Here is a 25,181-nt window from a genome sequence, read left to right on the forward strand (position 1 = left end):
CAATTCACAGATTCTAGGACTGGAAGGGACTTCGAGAGGTTATCGAGTCCAGTCCCCTGCCCTCATGGCAGGACCAATACTGTCTAGACCATCCCTGATAGACATTTATCTAACCTACTCTTAAATATCTCCAGAGATGGAGATTCCACAACCTCCCTAGGCAATTTATTCCAGTGATTAACCACCCTGACAGTTAGGAACTTTTTCCTAATGTCCAATCTAAACCTCCCTTGCTGCAGTTTAAGCCCATTGCTTCTTGTTCTATCCTTAGAGGCTAAGGTGAACAAGTTTTCTCCCTCCTCCTTATGACACCCTTTTAGATACCTGAAAACTGCTATCATGTCCCCTCTCAGTCTTCTCTTTTCCAAACTAAACAAACCCAATTCTTTCAGCCTTCCTTCATAGGTCATGTTCTCTAGACCTTTAATCATTCTTGTTGCTCTTCTCTGGACCCTCTCCAATTTCTCCACATCTTTCTTGAAATGCAGTGCCCAGAACTGGACACAGTATTCCAGCTGAGGCCTAACCAGGGCAGAGTAGAGCAGAAGAATGACTTCTCGTGTCTTGCTCATAACACACCTGTTAATACATCCCAGAATCATGTTTGCTTTTCTTGCAACAGCATCACACTGTTGACTCATATTTAGCTTGTGGTCCACTATAATCCTAGATCCCTTTCTGCCATACTCCTTCCTAGACAGTCTCATCCCATTCTGTGTGTGAGAAACTGATTGTTCCTTCCTAAGTGGAGCACTTGGCATTTGTCTTTGTTAAACTTCATCCTGTTTACCTCAGACCATTTCTCCAATTTGTCCAGATCATTTTGAATTATGACCCTATCCTCCAAAGCAGTTGCAATCCCTCCCAGTTTGGTATCACCTGCAAACTTAATAAGTGTACTTTCTATGCCAATATCTAAGTCGTTGATGAACATATTGAACACAGCCGGTCCCAAAACAGACCCATGCAGAACCCCACTTGTTATACCTTTCCAGCAAGATTGGAAACCATTAATAACTATTCTCCGAGTACCGTTATCCAGCCAGTTATGCACCCACCTTATAGCAGCCCCATCTAAGTTGTATTTGCCTAGTTTATTGATAAGAATATCATGCGAGACTGTATCAAATGCCTTCCTAAAGTCTAGGTAAACCACATCCACCGCTTCTCCCTTATCCACAAGGCTCGTTATCCTATCAAAGAAAGCTGTCAGATTGGTTTGACACAATTTGTTCTTTACAAATCCATGCTGACTATTCCCTATCACCTTACTACCTTCCAAGTGTTTGCAGATGATTCCCTTAATTACTTGCTCCATTATCTTCCCTGGCACAGAAGTTAAACTAACTGGTCTGTAGTTTCCTGTTGCATTGTTTTTATTTCCCTTTTTATAGATGGGCACTAAATTTGCTCTTTTTCCAGTCTTCTGGAATCTGTCCCGTCTCTCATGATTTTCCAAAGACAATAGTTAGAGGCTCAGATACCTCCTCTATTAGCTCCTTGAGTATTCTAGGATGCATTTCATCAGGCCCTGGTGACTTGCAGGCATCTAACTTTTCTAAGTGATTTTTAACTTGTTCTTTTTTTATTTTATCTGCTAAACCTACCCCCTTCCCATTAGCATTCACAATGTTAGGCATTCCTTCAGACTTCTCGGTGAAGACAGAAACAAAGAAGTCATTAAGCATCTCTGCCATTTCCAAGTTTCCTGTTACTGTTTCTCCCTCCTCACTGAGCAATGGGCCTACCTTGTCCTTGGTCTTCCTCTTGCTTCTAATGTATTGATAAAAAGTCTTCTTGTTTCCCTTTATTCCTGTAGCTAGTTTGAGCTCATTTTGTGTCTTTGCCTTTCTAATCTTGCTCCTGCATTCCTGTGTTTGCCTATATTCATCCTTTGTAATCTGAACTAGTTTTCATTTTTTATATGACTCCTTTTTATTTTTTAGATCATGCAAGATCTCGTGGTTAAGCCAAAGTGGTCTTTTGCCACATTTTCTATCTTCCGTACCCAGTGGAATAGCTTGCTTTTGGGCCCTTAATAGTGTCCCTTTGAAAAACTGCCAATTCTCCTCAGTTGTTTTTCCCCTCAGTCTTGATTCCTATGGGACCTTACCTATCAGCTCTCTGAGCTTACCAAAATCCACCTTCCTGAAATCTATTGTCTCTATTTTGCTGTACTCCCTTCTACCCTTCCTTAGAATTGTGAACTCTATGATTTCATGATCACTTTCACCCAAGCTGCCTTCCACTTCCAAATTCTCAACAAGTTCCTTCCTATTTCTAAAAATCAAATCTAGAACAGCTTCCCCCCTAGTAGCTTTTTCAACCTTCTGAAATAAAAAATTGTCTGCAATGCAGTCCAAGAACTTATAGGATAGTCTGTGCCCCACTGTGTTATTTTCCCAACATATATCTGGATAGTTGAAGTCCCCCATCACCACCAAATCTTGGGCTTTGGATGATTTTGTTAGTTGTTTAAAAAAAGCCTCATCCACCTCTTCCACCTGGTTAGGTGGCCTGTAGAAGACTCCTAGCATGACATCACCCTTGTTTTTTACCCCTTTTAGCCTAACTAGGGTGACCAGACGTCCCGATTTTATCGGGACTGTCCCGATATTTCCTTTTTTGTCCCGCGTCCCGACCGACATGCGGTCGGGACACTGGACAAACAAGGAAATGCGCCAGATCCTGGAAGTGCTCGCACCCCCCCCAACTCCACCCCCTCTTCCCCCGATTGGCTCCCTCCCCGAATCCCCGCCTCTTCCCCAGGCTCACCATTCCTCCTCCCTCCACAAGCGCTGGAGGGAGGCCCAGGAGATGCAGGGGAAGCGCGGGGCCGGGGTGAGTAAGAGTCCGGCCTGGCCCCGAGCAGGCAGGACTCAGTTGGGTGGTAGGGAGAGGAGGGGGGGAGGCCCCGCGGGGCCAGGCGGCGGCTGTTCTCCCCCCCGAGCAGCGGGACTCGGGAGCAGCCGCTGCTGCAGCTCCCACTGCCGCGGGGGGAGGAAGCGGCCATGGCACTTGGCGGCTGCGGCTCTGGCGCCCCCGAACCCCCCAAGTCTGGGCCTGCTGCGGAGACCCAGCAGCGTGCACGCTGCGCCCAGCCCCTGGCCAGTCGCGTCTGGGCTGCTGCCCAGGTGATGCAATCCCGCGGCGGCCCCGGGGTGGAGGCATCGGCAGCCCAGCCCCGTTCGTTCCCCTGTGGGACCCGAGCGGGTTGGGGGGGCTGGGGCCTGCTGCCCCCACTCCGGGGCCGCCGCGGGATAGTACCAGCTGGGCAGCAGCCCAGACATGACTGGCCAGGGGCTGGGAGCAGCGTGCGCGCTGTTAGGTCCCCGCAGCAGGCCCGGGCGCGGGGGGTTCAGGCCCGGGCGCCAGAGCCACAGCCGCCGAGCTTGGCCATCGGCCGCTTCCTCCCCCCGCGGCAGTGGGAGCTGCAGCAGCGGCTGCTCCCGAGTACCGCTGCCCGGGGGGGAGAACAGCCGCCGCCTGGCCCCGCGGACTGCCCCCCTCCTCTCCCTACCACCCAACTAAGTCCTGGCTGCTCGGGGCCAGGACAGACTCTTACTCACCCTGGCCCCGCGATTCCCCTGCGTCTCCCGGGCCTCCCTCCAGGGCTTGTGGAGGAAGGGTGTTGTTGTTTTTTTTGCCCCGCCCCCCGCCACGTCACCCTCCCCCCCCTGCGTCCCGATATTTGACTTGGGTGATCTGGTCACCCTATAACCTAACCCAGAGACTCTCAACACTTCCGTCTCCTATGTCCATCTCCACCTCAGTCCAAGTGTGTACATTTTTAATATATAAGGCAACACCTCCTCCCTTTTCCCCCTGTCTATCCTTCCTGAGCAAGCTGTACCCATCCACACCAACATTCCAATCATGTGTATTATCCCACCAAGTTTCAGTGATGCCAACAATGTCATAGTTGTATTTATTTATTAGCACTTCCAGTTCTTCCTGCTTATTCCCCATACCTCTCGCATTTGTATATAGGCATCTAAGATACTGATTTGATCTTGCCTCCCAGTTTTGCCCTAACCATCCTTTCTCTCTGCAATTTTAGCCCATGCTCCCTCCTATTTCTAACCTATCTCCCAGGTCCCCATGTTCTACACTTACCTGTGGGTTTTGCTCACCTGTCCCTGTGAAACCTAGTTTAAAGCCCTTCTCACTAGGCTAGCCAGTCTGTGTCCAAATAGGGTCTTTCCCCTCCTCGAAAGATGAACGCCATCTCTGCCTAGCAGTCCTTCCTGGAATAGCATCCCTTGGTCGAGGAAGCCAAAGCCCTCCTGGCGACACCATCTTCGCAGCCAGGCATTCACCTCCACGATGCACCTGTCTCTGCCTGGGCCCCTACCTTTGACAGGAAGGTAGGAAGATAATACCACCTGCGCTCCAAACTCCTTCACCCATACTCCCAGAGCCCTGTAGTCACTCTTGATCCGCTCAGTGTCACACCTCGCAGTATCATTTGTGCCCACATAGATGAGTAGCATGGGGTAGTAGTCAGAGGGCTGGATAATCCTCGACAATGCCTCCGTAACATCTCGGATACGGGCCCCCGGCAGGCAGCATACCTCCCCAGATGAAATGTCAGGGCGACAGATGGGCGCCTCCAGGCGCCTCAGAAGAGAGTCACCAAACCCCACTACCCTATGTTTCCTAGGGTAATTGAAAGCAGCAATCTTGTTTTTCAAATATAATTCAGTGGAACACCACATTGCTCATATTTATTGTGCAAGAGCTATGCATTATATACTTTAAAAAATTCTGGTTCATCAGATTGTCACCTTAAGCCCCTTAAACTCTGTTCTCATCCCTAGTTATTAGGCATTATTCACATATATCAAGAGCCATATCTACCAGTGACACACCTTTATGGGAAAAATATTTTTCCAGCCAGAACCAGACAATAGAAGCCTACAATTTTACCAGGCTTATTAAACAAGCACCTATGAAAATGGAGATCAAATCTGGTTCCTGTAAGGAAGTATTAACATGCCCCTTTTCATCTCACCTTCAACCCTAAATTGCAGACTGGAAATCTGTTCACTAATTATATAAAATCCAAGTCTGAAATTCTATAGCAAAACCCCTTTGTCACATACTACCCAAAATTTATTGCTTACCCACTGGCATTATATTCCCTGAAAACTTTTTTTCTGATAAACACAGTAGGCAATCCAATCAGTATTTATTTTAAAATCTATTGCTGCTTGCTTAGATACCAGAAACATAAGTTGTCATGGAATTCAATTCTTCAAGCAAATTAACAGGTCACAAAGAGTGCTTAATTTGTAATGAAAGAGATGCCAGGGCTTAAGCAATTTTTTTACATTCATAATCTGACACAGCAAGTGCAGAGGTGCTGTGGATATGAACTGCCAAGCCCAGAGGTGCCAGGCTGCAGCCCTGGCAAGCCCTTGAACAAATTAAGCACTGGTCACAAATGTACCAATACATTAAGATTAAAGATTTAATTACAGGGACTTTATATATCACATACTGGATTAACAGACCATGAAAGAACCTGCAGCAGAGATACCCAAACTGCAGTTTAAAGAATAGAAGATTTGTTGCTTCAAGTATCCGCTTGCTTAAATGAGGATAAAGATGGAAGTTTCTATGACCTCAAAATTGTAGCTAAAAATATTATAATCACCATTCCTGTGAAGGAATATAATTTTGCCAATACAACAAAAACATTCACATTTCTTGAAATAAGCCTTTTAAGACTAACGTAAGAAATTCAGATTTAGCGCTCATATTTGGTTCCAGTGGCCAAAGCCAGGTGAAATATTTAAACATATGGCAATTGTTTGTCTTGTCATATAAATTATGAGTAATCACAATATAAGCATCTTGGGATAACCATGGGTCACTGTAAAGTGCAGGATCTAGGGAGGGCTTCAACCACTTCCGCAATCACCAACTACTACACTTTTAAAAAAACAACAACTATATTATAGTAATTTCAGTAAGGTTAATATATAAAATCTAAGCTAAGTCCCTAAAACACAATAAACTTTAATAATATTCAAAGTTATACCTTAGTTTTATTATTTAAGGCAATTTACAAAAAAGATATACATTTGCAAAAATTTTAATCAGCCAAAATATTGAGTAAAGCCAATGAAACCGATTTTTGTTAGTCTTCTTCCAATCTTTCTCCAATATTCAATGAAAATTATACCCCTTTTTTCTCTCTAACATTTTATTATGCTGAAGTTCATTCATAAATTGGGTTTCAAAGTAGACTTTAATAATGATTATATCTTTAAGACTAGATTTTTTAAATATACATTTAAATACAGATGCTTTTGAGTACATTTAATTTTGTAGCTATTAGAGCACCTCTAAGAAGTCATTTTAACAAATATGTTCCCTACGCTAACTTCTATAAAATTGTATAGCGTGAACCTTATATTTACTAGAGCATTATTTATCTTGTATTAAAAAGCAAAAGTAAAAAAATAAAATGGGCTGCAAAATCATATCATTGCTTTTCCCAGGTCTTGAAATCAAGAACATGTGTACTTTGCAGTAATCATTTGTCTAAGGAGAAAACCAAGCTTTAAGCCTCAAGTCCAGAGTGCAAAAACACCACCCACCAAACCCACAGCTGACCTGCTCAAACTGCATATAACAATATCATAAATTACAACTTGCTTGCAAGTCTTAATCTGCACATCATTTCAAGGTATCCTCAATATTGCGTTCAAGCCTTCCAGTGCTAAACTTGTATTGCAAATTTGATCCAAGGGAAACTTTACGATTTTACTGAGTGCTGAGTTCAAATTAACAACTGACTGGCAAAGATGCATGGATTAAGGGGGGAGAGAAAAAAAAATCAAAATCTTAGGCAACATCTACGCTCCAAATGGGGATGTTATTTGCAACTTGTGTAGATTAGATTGTTTAACCACAACAAATCCTGGGTCTTCGCAGGGAGAAGCGATTTTCCCAAGGTCACCCAGCAGACCAGTGACAGAACTGGGAACAGAACTCAGTTATCGTCCCACTCCAATGCCCTATTAGGCCACAGTGCCTAAGTAAACACTCCGAAGTTAGAAAATGCCAGAATTCCTGTGCAATATTAATTCCATACCACCACCACCACCCGTTGTGCAAATACATTGTGATGCAGTCTTTAAATGATTATATATATTTTTTCCCTTACAGCAGAGGTTCTGAACCTTTTTCTTTCTGAGCCCTCCCCCTGCCTTCCCCCCCCCCCAACATGCTATAAAAACTCCATGGATCGCCTGTCGCACAACACCTCTTTTTCTGCATATCCAGTGGATTAAAAGCCAGGACTGGCATTATGGGGTAGCAAGCAGGGCAATTGCCTGAGGCCCCATGTCACTGCGGGCCCCACAAAGCTAAGTTGCTTGGGCTTCAGCTTCAGCCTACAGCGGTGGATCTCGGGCTTCAGCCCTGGGCCTCAGTGAGTCTAACACTGGCCGTGCTCTCTGGCTTATTTTGGCGGACCTCCTGAAACCTGCTCATGGCCCCTCAGTGGGCCCTGGATCCGTGGTTGAGCACCACTGGACTAGATCAGTCGTTTTCAATCTCAACGAGGAGTCCGGGGCCCTTAGGGGGCCTCCAAGCAGGGGCAGCATTAAACTCACTGGGGCCCAGGACAGAAAGCCAAAGCCCCATCGCATGGGGCTGAAGCCCAGGTTCCTGAGCCCCGCCATCCGGGGCTGAAGCTGAAGCCTGAGCAATGTAGCTTTGTGGCGGCCCCTGAGGCATGGGGCCCCAGGCAATTGCCCTGCTTGCTACCTGCTAATGCCAACCCTGGTTTTTATATGCAGAAAAACAGTTATTGTGGCATAGGTGGGCTGTGGAGTTTTTAATAGGATGTTTGGGGGAAGGGGGACTCAGAAAGAAAAAGGTTGTGAACCTCTGATGTAGGGAAAAAATTATATATAATCATTTAAAGACTGTATCACAATGTATTTGCACAACGGATGGTGGTGGTGGTGGTGTGGAATTAATACTGCACAGGAATTCTGGCATTTTCTAACTTTGGACTGCTTAACTAGGCACTGTGGCCTAATAGGGCATTGGAGTGGGACGATAACAGTTCTATTCCCAGTTCTGCCACTGGTCTGCTGGGTGACCTTGGGAAAATCGCTTCCCCTCTGTGCATCTCAGTTTCCCTACCTGTAAAACAGGGATGATACTGACCTCCTTTGTGAAGAGCTTTGAGATCTACAGATGAAAAGAGCTAAATGAGTTAGTTATTATTAACTTGGCAATGTTAAGATTTTTAAAAAATACTTTTGTAATATTAACATTTCAATTGTAAGACTAATTCTGCCAATCTCCAATTATACTCACTATGCCACAAGTATCTTAACTAATGTCTGTTCTAATTATAGTAGTTCATCTTGCCTGGAAAGAAAGTTCAGTACTTTCCCCCTGTAATGGTTATCTGAGAAACATTTATATTGTTAGTCTTGTGTTAGCAAGTGCAAATAATGTTTATAAATATTATAATGTAAGTATTATAAAACTGGCATCTTCAAAATTTTTTGTCTAAGGGAAATTTGTTGGCGTAACAGTGTTATCTATAGTAGTATTGAAATTAGGAGGTTCTGTTATTTTTAATTGTTATAAAACTTTAACCATAAAAATTAAATTGTTTGACATACTGATTTTTACTCCCCCCGCAGGCGCCGGCTCCGCAGTTCCCATTGACTGTGGTTCCCAAGCCTGTTCCCATGCCTCAGGGGCCCCCACGAAGCTACATTACCCAGGCTTCAGCTTCAGCCCGCAATGGCAGGGCTCAGGGACCTGGGCTTCAGCCACATGTGATGGGGCTTTGGCTTTCTGCCCTGGCCCCAGTGAGGCTAATGCTGGCCCTGCTTGGAGGCCCCCTGAAACCTGCTCGAGGCCCCCTAGGGAGCCCTGGACCACTGGTTGAGAACCACTGCCCTACAGGACTCCTGGCTCATTTAGTGTACAGGATGGATAGTGCTCACTTAATGGGTACTTATTCAGTATTTCTTTTATTCCTAGTCATTCAATCTGTGGCTCCAGGCCCTGCTTACCACAGATCATCCAAACCCTACACTGAATACAGAATTAATTTTTTCATAGGCTTTTCTATTATGTTCCTTACCATAGTAAGTGAGAACTTTACGTGGGTCATCAGCAGGGTTGGGAACTTTAGATTCATTGCAAGACATCCACCACTTCAGAGAACAATAGCTGGTACACTAGTATGCTTTTTATCCCCTGTGGACCAGCCAGTAGAGAAGAGGAAGAGTCACTGTCATTGGTTTCATAGTTATTTGCTAGACAGTAGAAGTATATCCGGACTCAGAAATCCTGAGTCTTAGTCAAGGAGGAAAGACCTGAGTTCTAGAGGAGAGAGTACTTATATTCTTCTGACCATCTCCTCCTTCATAACCAGCCTGCCCTATTCCGACTCTGCCTCTACCATGTTTAGGGTTACCATATTTTAATATTCTAAAAGGAGGACACTCCACAGGGCTCCGGCCCCACCCCTTCCCCAACTCCGCCCGTTCCTCAAAGTCCCCGCCCAACTCCGCCCCCCTCCCCTGAACACTCCACCCCCCCGCTCCTGCTCCTCCCCCCTCCCCTGCTTCCCATGAATCAAATGTTTGCGGGAAGCCTGAGGCAGGCAGGCAGCAGGTAAGCTGGGGCTGGGGCGGTGGGGGGTGCGAGGAGGCACACCCTAGTCCAGCCTCCCCGGCCGAGTGGCTCCCTCCGGCGGCCGGCCCCGGCCAAGAGGCTCTGGCCCCAGCGTCTCCAGCCGGCTTGGGCCCTGGGGTGCCAGCCCCGGTTCCAGCCGAGCGTGCCAGCCCCGTCCAAGTGGCTCCGGCCCTAGTGACTCCAGCTCAGCTCGGGCCCCGGGGCCCCGGCCAAGCGACGCCAGCCAGCAGCTGAGCACCCCCAGCCGCAGTCCCAGCGGCCCCAGCCCTGGGCGAGTGGTGCCGGCCGAGTACCCCCAGCCCCGGTCCCAGCGACTCAGGCCCCGGTTCCGTTCAAGAGGCTCCGGCCTGACACCAGCCCTGGCCGAGCATGGCCGGCCCCAGCTCTGGCCCCAGCGGCTCCAGCCCAGACCCAAGCCCCATGACCCCTCCCTATTTTCCCGAACATGTCCGGTTTTTTGGAATTTCCTCCCGGACTGGGATTTGAGGACCAAAAAGCTGGACATGTCCGGGAAAATCCGGACGTATGGTAACCCTAACCATGTCACCCCACAGCTTATTCATCTACTCCCATCTCTCTACGCAAACTGGCCATGTTCCCCTCTGCTCCTATCCATCCCCACACTTCCTCATTCCTCTGCATTTGAGTCAGCTGCACTGCACTGCTTGGGCACTGGTTGTGGGAACACTCAGGCATAGGAGAGTCTCATTTCCAGGGACTGGATCCACAGCAGCCTCCAAAAGGCAGGGAGAGTAATTGAAAGTAAAGTTCAGTTCATTTCCTACAGCTCTGGGCTACAGCATGATCAGTGCAGATGGAGTCTTTGGAGACTTTAGCAGCAAGCCTGTAACAAACTTCTAATGAGCACATGCAAACACAATTTTCAGCAGCCTATAACTGTCTGACTCAGAGGATTCTCAAAGAGACAGCAAACTGCACCTCTCTGACCCCAGAAAGATACCCCACTCCCCGCCAAATTTCAATTCCCTGCTCTAAACCATGGATGCACCAGAGGTTCCCAATTAAACATTTGTAAGAATTTTTTTAACTTTGGGGAAATAAATGTATTTTCCCAAACATCTTCTCAAACACCTGAACCATATCCTTTATTATCTCATTTTCTCAATTGGTTTTTGAAAATACTTTGACACGTAGTGCCATCTTTCCATTTCAAATTCTTTCCTCTACATAATAAACATTTTTGGTGGAGCTGGCAGTGAAGCCCTAAGAGTTAAAGTTTGAAAAGTTATAAGCAACTGAAAACAAGATCTTATAATGGAAAGGGTTAGGAAATCTTAACTACAGGCTTCACTGCCAGTTCTACCAATAATGTTTATTATGTAGAGGAAAAAATGGGAATTGGAGATGGAAGGATGGTACTACATTTCAAAGTATTTTCAAAAATCAATTGAGAAAATGAGATAATGAAGTATATAGGACAAAGAATAAAAATCCAAGGGAAGACTACAGTAATGTCTACTCCAATTTCCGAGGACTAGCAAGAATGGGGGTGAGGGAGTGAAATCACATTATCGGTACTGGACAACTTAAGCTATTTGAATTCATCATAGTATAGAACAGAATCACAGAATACAGAAATAAAAATACATTTAAGAACAAACCTATACTGCTTCTCTTTCCAGGTAACTCAAATACTGTAAGCTAAAAAAGGCTCAAAATGAAAGTGAAATATAGAGCCTCACACATTTCACTTGCTTTTTTGGGGGGGGAGGGGGGAACTACAGTTTTTCTACCCACTTTTTTTTTAAATCAATCTATATGATTTTTTATTTATTCTGAACAATTAGTTTAATAATCACATCTTAAAACAACATTCACTATAATGATGGCTGGTTGCCCTGTTTCCTGTACTGTATGAATTGAAGAATTCAGGAACTCTATGGCTTCCTTTATAGCCCACTTCAACTTTAAACAAAGCCATGGTGTAAAATAAACACATCTGACAACCACACATCAAAAAGTTACAAGATCTGCTACTCTGATTTCTTTCTTAAAAACAATGCATCCTCTATTTCCTACTGATGTCGGTTTTGCATGAACTGCAGTAGGAAACTGCAGATCAATATCAAGAAGTTGGATATAATTTTAAGTTATCAGCATTGAGAACTGGAAGAGCAAGAAAAAAACAAGCAGGTTAAATGGCAGTTTGAGAGCTGGAGGCCTTAACCAGCATATCTCATATATACTGCTTCAAAGCAATTTTTTTTAAAGGGGTACATAGGTATTGTATTTCAATCCTGACCAGTAGCTGCTACCAGGGAAAACTATACAAGAAGATTATGAAGGCTATTCAGCTACTTCCCTAACCTTACATAATTTAATTACATAATTACCCAATAATTTCTCCCCATACATTCCTTTAAATTACACATAATGAAATACTGTATAGAGTTTCCAAGTACCAAGAAACAAGCAAGCTCTATTGAACTTTATTAATATACTTAAGACACAAAGCACTAACATTTTTGGAAACTACTCAGCACTAGTGTAAACCTTCATCCAACTAATGAAACCTGAAGTTCACATAACAAAAGAGGGGCAATGAAATCTAGGTTACATGAAACTGCTCTGTAAAGTACGAAAACAAAGCCTTTGATAATTTGTATTACATTAACTTTATTAACAATTAAGTTCATGCTAATTAAATGGAAATTTAATTATCAGTATTACTTATAGTTTTAGCCAGGGGAGAGAAAGAACAAATAGAGAAAACTAATGACCATAATAATGTAAAAGCACAATATATACATTACATTTACTTTGAGGGGTGATTTTGTTACACACTTTGAAATAACATATTTTTCAATATACATATTGTGATGAATGCCAAAAAAAAAGGGGGGGGGCATTTAAAAAACCAGAAAACTCATATTCCACTGTGTCAGAAACCATTCATGCTGTAAGCCAGTGTTTTGGAAACTCACAATTCTTGTTATTTCCACCACTACTAGTAATAAGCAATAACGCCTACAAAAAAATCAAATTTGGAAAATACATAAAAATGGTAATCTCTAGTTCCGAGCAAGAATTTTACAGAAGAAAAACCTTTTGAAACCTATTTCCCAGGTAAGCAGTTAGCTATTACTACTACTACTCACTACACTGAATCTCTTCCTTCATGCTCCACTGTGCCAGATTACACGAAAACTTCCTAAGAACAATAAAGTCAACAACAAATCAACAAAAATCCGAACTACAAAGATCAATCAACACATCCCAAACACTGAACATTTCATCTTTTTCACCAACTTTATAAAGAGCCATAAAGACACTGAAAACAGGAACAAAATCAACTGACAAGCAGTATGTCCAGAATACATTACTGTAGTGAGTAGCATGATATGACAAAAAACTTTCACTTCTTTAGAAGCACCTGCAAGCTACCTATTGCTTCACTTACAGTGAATCAGTTACAAAAGGTCTTCCACAGAAAGTGAAATAAATTCATGCGTCACATTTCTTACTAACGTATGCTGTCCACTGACTTTGATGGGAACAGATGCAAATTAAAGTCTACTGATTTAAAAATAGTTTTACGTTGTACTATAATCAAAACAACCAGTTTTAATATTTCACTACTCTTTCATGTCAAAACTACCTCAGAAATAAAATTTAAGGTCAGCTGAGGGCTAATAAATGCTACATTATTTTTATTAGTACAGCTGTTTTGTGTCCTGCTACTCAGGGAAGCAGTAAAGAATAAAACAGCTAACCGCTATCTACAACAGGGGCGCTCAAACTACAGCCCATGGGCTGGATCCAGCCCGTCAGGGCTTTGGATCCGGCCCGTGGGATTGCCACGCACCGCTCCCAGAAGCGGCCAGCACCACGTCCCTGCGGCCCCATTGGCCAAGAATGGGGAACAATGGCCAATAGGAGCTTTGGGGGAGGTACCCGCAGGCGAGGGCAGTGTGCCGGCCGCTTCCAGGAGGTGCGGCGCAGGGCCAGGGCAGGCAGGGAGCCTGTCTTAGCCCCGCTGTGTGCCGCTGCCACCCCAGAGCCCACACCCCTCTTCAATGTCAAGGCCATAAGACCGCGTCCAGTGTTAACTTTGCATTAATGAAAAATGGAAATTCCATCTCAACCGAAAGGATACATTTCTCCTTCTCCTTGACATGAAGCTAAAATTTACCAACTGATAAGTGCATTTCATCCCTGAATGGCTAGTTTAGCAGTGGCTAAAGTAATTTGTCATGTTTCAGTATCTATACATCTATAGTTTGCGAAGCATATTGTGGTCCCTTCTGAGTGAGAGGTGCCATACAAATAAAAGTAATATGAACAAATTCAGAAATTCAACACAAGACTGATACTTCCAGGCTATCCTTGTTCAATTTCCAATTCTGCACAATTTTGTGTTTTCAGTAAAATGGACACAAGCTGTAAAATATTCATACATATCCAAAATTCCTAAGAAAACAGAGATGCAAGAATCTGCAATTGGTTCAGGTTCATATGTAATTTTCAGACAAACACAAAGCAGCTAGATATTACACCCACACTAAAATTTTACATAGGATAAATGCTACATGGTCCCCTCATATTTATCAGTATGAAGCCTCGACAATTACACAATCGAATATCATTAAGTCTTCTATTAGCAGAAATATAGAATAGATTTGCATATCAGCTCTTCAGTACTGTGAAGGGTAACCAATTCCAGCCCAAAGTTTACAAATTATTTTGATTTTGAATTGTCCATTGTTCTGGGGATTTCTGGAGTGGACAATAACAAACAACCTCAAAGACGGACAGCAACCACAAAGGCTGATGCCCAACATCAAGAAGTTGCGCAGATGAAGGGCCTAGTGAGAAAGACAGGGAACACTACGCTCCTGAAAGTTCAAATTGGAAAATTCTCATAGTGCATACACATTGAGACATAATTATACTCTAGACTGGGACATAATAGAAAAGCTTCAGACCAAAAGTTCCGGTCTAACGTTAAAATCAGACGAGTTCAATTCTCCACTACTGTTGGGATTTGAATCAGTGGTCACTACATCTGGAGCTTGTTTCTTAATGAATTCCAGGACTGTGCCACATCCCAGGTTTAGGAGAATAAAAATGCCAGCATATATTTTCTCCTTCAAAAAATAACTAATGCTTTAGTGATGACTCCTATCAGAGAGTCTGAAAGTTCAGAAAAATTATGATCTTGTGAGGGATTTGGTTCAGGATTTTTTTCATTGCCATTAAAGATCAAATCATACTGTTTTTCCTGCACCCAATCTTTTCTTTAGACTAGAAAAACAAACTCAAACTTGATAGGATTGTTTTCCACATCACTGCCTAAAGTTTTTTTAATCCATTTATCATAAAAACGCCATTAAAGTTCTCCTCTTCAGGCACTGTAGTCTGCAGTGGCAGAGTGCCTCCACCCCACAGAAGGCAGAACAATGGCAGTAGAAATTTTGCAGTTAGCCACAAGGTACTTTTTTTGAACGAGAAAGGGAGCAGAGTAGTTGAGCACAATTATTCTTTTAATAGGAGGGGAAAGGGCAAGACAGAGCGCCTAAATAACTAAATTGAAGAGAGAGGACAGTATTACTTTATGTACGTGAGAGGTGTTGGGATTGGCTATGTCACTAGCAGCTGGGGGGGGGAAGGGGGCGGAAACAGTTCCCTCTAGACAACAGTAAGGCTGTGCCTAGCTCAGTGTTTCTCAAATGCGGCCACCAGGGGCTTTTCATGCGGCCACGACAGCTCCTGGGCAGTGATGGATGAGGGGCAAAGCATCCCCCCCGCCTTCCCTCCTTGTTGCTCCTCAATGCGCCTCCCTGCAGTGCCTCTGGAGAGAGGTGGGGCACAACGCTGCAAGAGCAAGGTGAGTTCTTGACCCACATTGGGGGAAGGGGGTTTGGGCAGCAGGCTGCAGCAGTGGGACTTCAGGAACCTGGCCATGCGGCCCCAGGCTCCAACCGCGGGGCAGCGGATACTGATACCCCGGGCTCTGGCCATGTAGCCCTGGCCTCCAGCTGTGGGGCATCAGCTTCCGGCCCCTGGTTCCAGCTGCATGGCAGCAGGCGCCGACTCCCAGCCCCAGCCACACGGCAGCAGGCTCCAACTGCGGGGCTTTGTATACCAACCTCTGGCTCTGGCCACAGAGTAGCAGGTGCTGACCCCCGGCTCTAGCCGCAGAGCTTCAGTTGGCCTCTGGCACCAAGTTCCGGCCATGAGGTGACGGGCACTGGCTCTGTGCTCCAGCCACACAGCCCTAGCCCCTGGTGATGATTCCCTGACCCAGCTGCATGGCAGCAGGCGCCTACCCACAGCTCTATTCCCGGGCTCCGGTCACACGGTGGCGGGAGCTAGGGTTACCATTTTTTAAAATAACAAAAAGAGGACACTCCAAGGGGCCCCACCCCCACCCCGCCCCCGTCCCATCCCAACTCCGCCCCCTTCACCGAACGTCCCGCCCCCTGCTCCTCCCCCTCCCCTGCTTTCTGCGAATCAAATGTTCACGGGAAGCCTGAAACAGGGAGGCAGGCAGCAGGTAAGCTGGGGCGGGGGGGCGCGAGGAGGTGCGGCCCAGTCCGGCCTTCTGGCCGAGCGGCTCGGGCCCTGGGGCGCCAGCCCCAGCTCCAGCCGAGCACGCCAGCCCCAGCCCGCCCCGGCGGTTCCAGCTCGGTTCTGGCCCCAGCCGAGTGGCTCCGGCCCCGGCGGCTCCGGCCTGGCTCAGCTCGGGCCCTGGGGCGCCGGCCTCAGTTCCGGCGGAGCACGCCAGCCCCGGCCCGCCCTGGCCCCGGCAGTTCCACCTCGGCTCGGGCCCAAAGGCATCGGCCCCGGGCGAACAGCTCCGGCCCCGACGGCTCCGGCCCATCCTGGGCCCTGGGGCGCCGGCCCCAGTTCCGGCGGAGCACGCCAGCCCCGGCCCGCCCCGGCTCCGGCGGCTCCAGCTCGGCTCAGGCCCCGGGCACCGGCCAAGTGGCTCCGGCCCTGGTTCCAGCCGAGCGTGCTGGCCCCGGCCCCAGCGGCTCCAGCTTGGCTCAGGCCCCGGGCACCGGCCCCAGCCGAGCAAGCTCTGGCCCCGGCGACTCCAGCTCGGATCGGGCCCCGGGGCACTGGCCCATCTGGCACCAGCCCCGGCCGAGCGGCGCCAGCCGAGCATCGCCGGCCCCAGCGGCTCTGGCTCCGGCCCCAGCGTGGATCCAAGCCCCACGACCCCTCCCTATTTTCCCGGACATGTCCGGCTTTTTGGAATTTCCCCCCAGACGGAGATTTGATGACCAAAAAGCCGGACATGTCCGGGAAAATCCGGACGTATGGTAACCCTAGCGGGAGCTGGCCACAGGTGTCGACCCCTGGCCCTGGCTGCACAGCAGCGAGCGCTGACTCCAGCCACGCAGTTGCGGGGTCCAATCCCTGGCTCCAGCCACACAGTTTCTGTCCCCAGCTCCAGGTTCTGCCTGCAGACACTGAGCCCTGGCCCTGGCCACATGGCAGAAGACACCAGGCCCTGGCTCTGGCCATGCAACAGTGGGGCGCATCACCACTTCCATCACCCTTCGCGGGGGGGAGGGGGAGGACGGGGGAGAGCGAGGGCGAAGAGGGAGGCAGCATTATTTTTGTTATTGAATCTGCCAAAAACCCTACAAATATACATTACAATGATTTGGATGTGAATTTGTACGTATTTAAATGTTTTTCCTAAAGTTAATTAAGTATTTTAGGGGAAAAGTGTCAGTGCGGCCCTAGCTGGTCCTTAAAGGCCATTTTGAAACTGCAAAGGTTCAGTTTTGACAGCTCTCATGATTTTATCATAAGTCTCATATTCGATATTCTACTTAAAGTGATCACAGGAGACTCAATTTAGCTTTGTTTCTTACATTTCTTAGCCCTCATAGTTACAGAGAAACCCTTGAAAACGTGACAAGTAAATCCTAAAAGCTCAAAAACTAGAAGGCAAATAAGAACATTGCTTTAAATCTCATAATTTTTAAACCAGTCTCATGATCTGTGGGGGCCTGACTCATGAGTTTTGAATAGTTGGGGTTGGCAAAACTGAAGTTTGAACACTGTATTTGGTATTTGGTTTGCATTAGGGAAAAATGCTGTTACCTCTTCAAATCGGTTTTACCGCGTGCTGTTTTATGAGTCCCTAGGACTTGCAGCTAGTTCAGGAAAGCAATAAGAGCAAGCCAAAAGTCAGTGTCTAAGTACATCTGTATCTTGTAAACAATGCTCATGGGAAGTGAGTTTTCTATTTCTACTTACTCTGTATTTTCCTCTCCTCTCCTTCTCGTATCTGTTTACGATTAGCTGTCTCATTTATATTCTAAATTCACTGGGGGCAGGAAGCACGTTTTATTATTTTTCAGTGTCTAAAACACCTAAGGTATTAGATAATAAAATGATACATGACACCACAGGGTCAACCCACTGACAGGAGCCAGGGATGAAAGCAACAATTAAATATAGCTTTCACCCACCTGGATCCTCTTCTTATGGAAGAAGAGTGGACAGAACTACATGCTGCTACCACCACCAAAGACCAGCTGCTGGCAGTTGCCCAAAGACCAGCATACATAAATCTGTGTATGACAAAAAGAATGCAATTCTGCTACATGGTAAGAGAAATACAGCAATATGAATCTCTTACAGTGCATGTCCTATCTTGCAAAAAATGATATTTCTCAACAGTATTTTAACTTACTGAAGACAAAGCAAACATCTCAAATCTAATACCTGAATATGAAGTTTAATTATGACAAGTTTTTCATGTTTTTAAAAGTTGAATATGCATCGAGAAGACCTTAGCATGTTATACATCAAAGAAATAAATCAGCAAGACTTGCATCTAAAATAGATACTCTATAACTGTCCCAACAAACACTGATTCCCCTAAAAGCTTAATTCTCTCTAGTTCATTGCCTTTTCTTAAATGTTTGTCCATCTAACGAGGCAAGATTACAAAACTCCCTGCTGCTTTCTGAATTAATATTGTGCTCCTGAATTTTACATTATGAATTAACATATCACCAATAAGCATCTATATTAGGGCTATCAAACGATTAATAAAATTAATCACAATTAATCATAAAATTAAAAAAAATAGTCTGTGATTAATTGCAGTTTCAATCATACTGTTAAACGATAATAGAATAACATGATTTAAATATTTTTGGTGTTGAGGGGGAAGCGTGGGGAGGGAGAATTCTCTCTCTAAGCAGAGCACTCAGGGGCCTGAATCCTTTTTCAGCCAGTAGCAGCTGCTGTCGGCAGCATTCACTCCTGAGCCAGCATCAGATAGGCTCCCCCTTTACCCTGATCCCAGCTCAGCAGCGGCTGGGTACATGGGTGGTGATAGGGGGACACGCCGACATCAGCCTCGCTGCCCCCACTCTGCGCAGCACACAAGAGGCAGGCTCCCAGTCCAGAGCAGGTTGGCCTGGGGCGTCTCCATGGAGGGGAGGAAAGGGAGGCGGAGGCAGATGTGGACCGGACCAGCGGGAGAAGGGGCTACCCTGCCCAAAAGCCATGCAGCGGAGTCCCCTAGCACGGCATCCTAGTGTGTTATTAACGCTCATTAAAAAAAACATTAATTTGTTTTGAGTTAATCGTACGCATTAACTGCGATTAATTGACAGTCCTAATTATTATTTTTGATTAGAAATATTTGCACTGTAAGAAAGATAAAAAAGATAAAAGAAGTTGAAGCATGAAAGGACGTACAAATGTTTATTACACCTGGCATGTAAATACCTTGCGACACCAGTTACAATAGTGCCATATGAATGCCTGTTCTCACTTTTAGGTGACATTGTAAATAAGAAGCAGACAGCTCTGCCATAAATGTAAACAAACTTGTTTGTCTTAGCGATTTGCTGAACAAGAAGTAGGACTGAGTGGACATGTAGGCTCTGAAGTTTTACACTGTTTTGTTTTTCAGCGCAGTTATATAAAAAAAAGTCTACATTTGCAAGTTGTACTTTCAAGATAAAGAGATTGCACTACAGTACTTGTATGAGGCGAACTGAAAAATATTCATCTTTACAGTGCAAATATTTGTAATAAAAAATAATAATATAAAGTGATCACTGTACACTGTGTGTTGTAATTTAAGTCAATATTTGAAAATGTAGAAAAACATCCAAAAACATTTATTATAAATTTAAATTGGTATTATATTATTGTTTAACTGTGTGATTAAAACTGCAATTAATCACAACTAATATTTTTAATCTAGTTGATTTGTTTTGCATTAATCGTTTCAGTTAACTGCAATTAATTGACAGCCCTAATCGATACATACCGCAGAGTGAATGTTAAATTGTGAATTAAAACTCTGTTGTTCTGGCATACACAAGCGTAGCATTTACTTAACTGTTATTGCTATTTTCAAGAGTTTTAAAGCAGGGTGTTTAGTTGATTCATTATTTTCAGTTCAAATTCAGTTAGAACGCAAGATGAAAACAGCTTTTTTTTTTTTTCTTTTTTAACTACAAAAATCAAATTAGGTAAGCAGGTCCAACATTCACCCATCTTCCCATTTCAGCCTTTGTATTCCTGACTGGCAGGTAAAATATTTATCTACTTCCCTTGAAACACTTTTAGTGCTTTGGCAACTGATTGCACAGGAATGTAGGCACCTTGCCAAGTTGTCTGCTTTGTACTGAAACAGGAGCAAAGAAGGAAAGCCTGTTTACAGTGGAAAGGTTTAACCTGTTCTCCTGCTTCCCCCCACACTTTCAGATGTGGCACAATACTGCTTAATGCTTTCCAATAAGCAAATAATTCCTCAGAACTCAAAATAAGGGGGGAGCAAAGAGGAGGGACTGCACTGTGGCACCTTATCACATTTGAGCTGTAATCACTGTATAGCCGAACAGTGAAAGAGGACAAAAGTCCACAGCTACTAAGATTTCCTCTGTACAATAAAAAATTCTCTACTACCTCAATAAGGAACCAATAATATTTTCTAAATCAATGGAAGTGAGAAAAACTATGTTGGAAAAAATACATTTATTTTGGCTAATATACTAGTCGCTTATTTAAAAAAATGAGTAAAATCATCAGATCAGTGACTTTCTAAATAGATTTCATTCTTATGATGGCTTCAGCGAGGACACCCATTTAAGAGAATTCTAAATTAAACAATGTCAATAAAACTGATTCAGATTAGTTACATTTAAGTTGTACATTCTCAAATCTATAACTAAAGCTTTGTGCAGATTCCTTGATAATCAAATAAGAGTATGTGCTGAGTGTAGCAATGAAAAAGGTATAATGAACTCTACCTTTTGCTTTCTAATCTATCACACTTCTATAAAATCATCATATTTATTTAAACTTAATAGCTTTTCCAGTATAAAATGTAACTAGTCATGGTATGTTAAGTGGCTGGCTGGCTTGCTTCCTTGCAAGAACCTCCTAAATGTGGCACTAATATTTACACATAATGAATGTACTCAGTCTGCACTTGATCTTTGGAACCAAAGTACAAACTCTGTTTATTTATGTTGTTCTCTCTTCTAGAATACCTACTATCACTTCGCATAAGTAAGCTTGTCCATCAAAAAAACAAAACCAAACAAAACCAAAAATCCCCACATTTGTTTAGGGTTTCCTGGGATTTATATAGTGCTAAGATGGAGGTTGGATGAAACCTCGTGATAGTTATCCTTCTTTCAAACTAAATGTAGGAAGCAGGTAAGCACCTTTATGAACTAATATGGCTGAAATATTACGAGTCCCCACCCAAAGCACAGGTCACATGAAAGGACAAGTCAGAAATTGATCTTTGTGGTCAGAAGGAGTCTTGCTACAGGCTAAATGCAAATACAGGGAGATCGGGTATTTTTTGGTGAAGCTGTGAGTACATCTACAGGGAAAAAAAGAAAAGAAAAAAAACCCCAAAACCTAGAGCAGCAAGTCTCAAAGCCTGGATCAACTTATTCAGACTTGCACTATAGGACTAACATAGCTGCGTAGACATTCCCATTTCTGCTGAAACCTGGCCAGGGAAAGAGAGTCTCAGAGCCCGGGTTCCAGCACAAGCAGCCTACAATGCAAGTTTCAGACCCATAGCACAAGCCTGAGTCAGCTGACCCAGGCAGGGCCAGCCCACAACATTTTGGCACCTGAGGCGGGGAGCTCAAATGACGCCCCCATGTCCCCTCGCTTGGGCCAAAACTTTGAAAGGTCTCAATTCTGCCTTCTTCCTGTTCTACTCCTCTCATGGTACTGCTCTGCTACCTACCCCAATAAAGGAGAACTAACAACTTAAAATGCCTTGTTGAAAAATTTTAAGTAACACTTAACTTTCAAACACCTGAACAGCAAATGTAACTTTTCTTGTCTGCATAGTAAACACTGGTATTTTTATCTGTTTGGATAATCAAAGTGGTGCTTTCCATGCTGTCACGGAGTGTGGGGGGATTCAGGGCCCTGCACCCCCGGCTTCCTGCGATTCACCATGACTCTCAGCAAGCCAGTAAAGCAGGTGGTTTATTTAGACGACAGGAATACAGTCCAAGACAGGTCTTGCAGGCACAGACAACAGGACCCCCCCCTCAGCTAGGTCCATCTTGGGGTGCCAGGACACCCCAGCCCCCTTGGGAGGTCAGAGCCCCGTCTGCCTCCCAACCATATCACCAGCCAGCTCCTGAAACTCCCCCTTCAGCGACCCCTCCCACAGCCTTTGTTCAGTTTCCCGGGCAAAGGTGTCACCTGGCCTCTAACCCCTTCCTGGGTTCTCATGTTACATGCTCAGGTAGCTTCCCTCGGTTAGTCTCCCATCCCCCAATGCAGGCTATCCTAGCCACACTCCCCTGTCAGCATTCAAAGACCACATTAAGAACAGTCCCAGTTCGTCACACATGCCTTCTTGGTTGCAAAGATTTGAACCACTTCCTGAAGGTCCACAGTCTGGGCCAGCTCATGCTCTATTGAGATGGTTGCAAGGCCAACCAGCCTCTCCTGTGTCACTGTGGAGCGTAGAAGTGTTTTTATTAACTTCAGCATAGAGAAGCTGCTTTCTCCACTGGCAACTGTTACAGGAAGTGTTAGAAGTATGCGCAGAGCAACAAAAGCATGTGGAAAGAGGGTGGTCATCTTATTTGGGCACATATATTCCAGAACAGTCTTTGGAGTTGATCCTGCTGAAATGTATCTTGAAAGGGCTTTCAGTTCCTCATCTAAATCACTCGCATCAATATCACACCTGTCATCATGTGTCAACACTGACTCTAGTGCCCTGCATTGCTTCAGGTAGAGTGAGGAGTTTTGGAATATCATACAACATCCCAAATATACTGCTGTGTTCCTTGAGCTGCATGAAACATTCTTCAACTGACTGTATTGCACAATCTAGCACCTGGTTAAATAATTCAACTTTGAATTGTTGTTTGGGGTCTCTTATGGGATTATCCCGTGCCTCATAATCAAAATGTCTTCTTCTTCGGTGACTCTTGTATTCTTGAATGGGTGGGAAAATAGCTTCAGTGTGAAGTTCCTCTGCCAACTTCTGTGCACTCTTCAGAACGTTTCCAAATCCCTCATCTGACCGGTCAGATTTAGGTATGACTTTGCTTTGTCCAGTTGTTCCATTGCCCCAGATATATCAAGGTCAATACCTTGGAGTCTCTTGCTTACAATATTTATTTCAAACAGTATGTCATGCCACAACACTAAGCCACACAGAAATTTGAGGTTATGTATGTTTCTGGTGATTCCATTTCCCTCTGCCACTGTTCTCCCATGAACAGTTCCTGTCATAGCATTATCCTCCATAATGACAACTATGGCATCATCTATCTTCCCAATTTGGTGTTTGATAGGCTTTATCACCTCCATTCAACTTTCCCATCGTGTGGCACTCAGTGGTTTCAGTGTCAGAGAGGATATTCCCAGATGTTTTAAAATTTGCCATCGATGAGTTGATGGAGAGAGAAATACATAGATGCTTTGAATTACATTAAAAAATTCAGCAGCCTCACTAGAAGCTGATGATGCATCACTGACCACCAAGTTCAATGAATGAGAACTGCATGGGCCAAAAAAAGCTTGAGGGTTTAACTCTCGGATCCGTGTCTGCACTCCTCTCTTCTTTCCTCTCTGTTGGCACCATTATTGTAGCCCTGACCTCTCATGTCAGCTATCGCAATTTCCCATATCTTCCAGCTTTTTAAGAAGCACATTTATCACACCAGCTCCTGTAGTATCATCAATGTCAATAAATTCTAGAAAATGCTTTCTGACAGTCACCATTGCAGGGACATTTTCACTAGGTTCTGTTGTTGTTACAAAATGCACCAGGTATGCAGGTGTGCAGTCCAGAATAACAGAGTAATATCTTGCTGACTTCAGATCTGCCACAATCTTCTGTTTGACTTTTGTTGCCAGTAACTGTATGATCTCATTTTGAATTGTTTTTCCAAGGTAGTGATGCGTGTACATTTCTTGGGTGGTGACTCTTAGATGCTCCTGGAGTACAGCATCAAACTCAGCCATCAGCTCCACAATTTTAAGGAAGTTTCCATTGTTTGACACATACAGCTGATCTGAAGTGCCACGAGTGCTAAGTTTTGGGTAGCAAGCATTCTCACAATGGCAATGAGCCTTTTCAGAACATTTTGCCAATAAAGAGACTCTGATGCAATCTTCTCTTGATGCTGATCATCTATGGTAGCCATTAACCTTATTCTCATCTCAAGCTCTTTCCACCTATGGAATGCTCTCTGGTGATTTGCTGCCTTCTCACGGTATGCCAGATTTCTAGCCAATTTTTTTCAGTCCTTTGTTCCTTTAGAACCCAATATGACTGGAAGAGTTTGGAACAAAAACAGTATGCAGCATTCTGGGTTTTTGAGTACATAAGCCATGGCCTCTCCACTTTGCCACCATTGGGGATTTCATGCCAGTAATGTGTTGGGTGGAAACTTCTATTTTCATTGTCTTTGGGGAACATGATGTTTTTCACTTGCTGTGGCCCATGCAGTACAAGGAAGTCCCTCAGGCTACTGCTCAAGTGGGTCCACAGTCCTGGATCATCTAGACTTAAGGAACTAAACTCAGCAGCAGCTGTTTCTTGCACCTCCACCACACTCTTCTCTGATCTACACTTTTCTTCAGGAATGTGCATGGTTACATCCATTTAAGATGGCGATATGGATGCTGCAGTAGCTGCCACATCACTTGCACTCTAACTGGAAGATCAGGCACCTCCTCACCACTCACATCCTCACTGGGGCCAGAAGGCTCACCATGAACATCTGTGTCTATGTATCTCAGGGGAGCTCCTTCCTGCTTAGATAGAAAAGCTTCCTTTGCTTTCTTTCTTTTTCTGAATGCTGCCCCAGAGGGGTGTTTTCTTCTTTCACTCATGACTGCTCTTCTGTGCCAGTTATAGTGGCTCTCAACATTCAATTGAAGGGGACAAATAAGCAGGCTGGTAGCAGTGCTTGAGTGAGGGAAGATATCAGTGTCTTAAGGGCCTAACTGGCTCCTACTACTTCAGTTGACTGCCTGTTCTC

The 25,181-nt window shown here is 44.8% G+C and overlaps 1 protein-coding gene across 3 annotated transcripts in view; it reads right to left on the reverse strand.

The window, feature by feature from the left end:
- PTPN3 (protein tyrosine phosphatase non-receptor type 3) overlaps positions 1-25,181 on the reverse strand; it is a 279,790-nt gene that overhangs the window by 205,727 nt on the left and 48,882 nt on the right. The window contains exon 2 of one of the 3 annotated variants that reach the window (XM_034761381.1): positions 18,138-18,239. The exons of the other annotated variants lie outside the window; for them this stretch is intronic. The gene's annotated coding sequence lies outside the window, so the exon portion shown is untranslated. The remainder of the gene's footprint in view (positions 1-18,137; positions 18,240-25,181) is intronic. 3 annotated transcript variants of the gene reach the window in all.

Source organism: Trachemys scripta, chromosome 2 (assembly GCF_013100865.1).
Source record: "Trachemys scripta elegans isolate TJP31775 chromosome 2, CAS_Tse_1.0, whole genome shotgun sequence".
NCBI lineage: Eukaryota > Metazoa > Chordata > Testudines > Emydidae > Trachemys > Trachemys scripta.